Source organism: Beauveria bassiana (genome assembly GCF_000280675.1).
Source record: "Beauveria bassiana ARSEF 2860 unplaced genomic scaffold BBA_S00039, whole genome shotgun sequence".
In the NCBI taxonomy this organism is placed as follows: Eukaryota; Fungi; Ascomycota; class Sordariomycetes; order Hypocreales; family Cordycipitaceae; genus Beauveria; species Beauveria bassiana.
The window spans coordinates 1,910-2,409 of NW_007930874.1; positions in this window are offsets into that span (position 1 = coordinate 1,910).

Below are 500 nucleotides of genomic sequence, written 5' to 3' on the forward strand. Positions count from 1 at the left end.
AAGTATATTATACTTATATAGTTAAATATAGTATATTATAGATTAAGGTAACTTTCTTATAACTTAATATAATATCTTTTTTAATAGCTTTTAGAGTAAGAATAATTCTTACTTCTTTTAATATATTTTCTATAAGTAGTTATTAAGTAATATATGTGCTAAGATAGAAGATAGTAAAACTTAGTGGAGTGGCCCGCTTACTTATCTGGCCCGCTCGCTTATTAACCACGTTAAATCTTTATAAAATAAAAGCTCTCTTTATAAAGAAACTAGTACTTAAAGATACTATATTTTAATATAATATAGAGTAAATTATAAATTTAAGTACTTTATACCCTTATCTTAAGTTTTTTAATAAGAAGTAACTTATAGTAACTAGTAATATAACCTAGTTTTCTTTATATTTCTTTATAAAAATATAACTTTAACTACTTTACTTAACCCTTTAGTTAGCTATAATCTAACCCTAGTTAATAAGATACCTTTTCTATTAGGGGTAT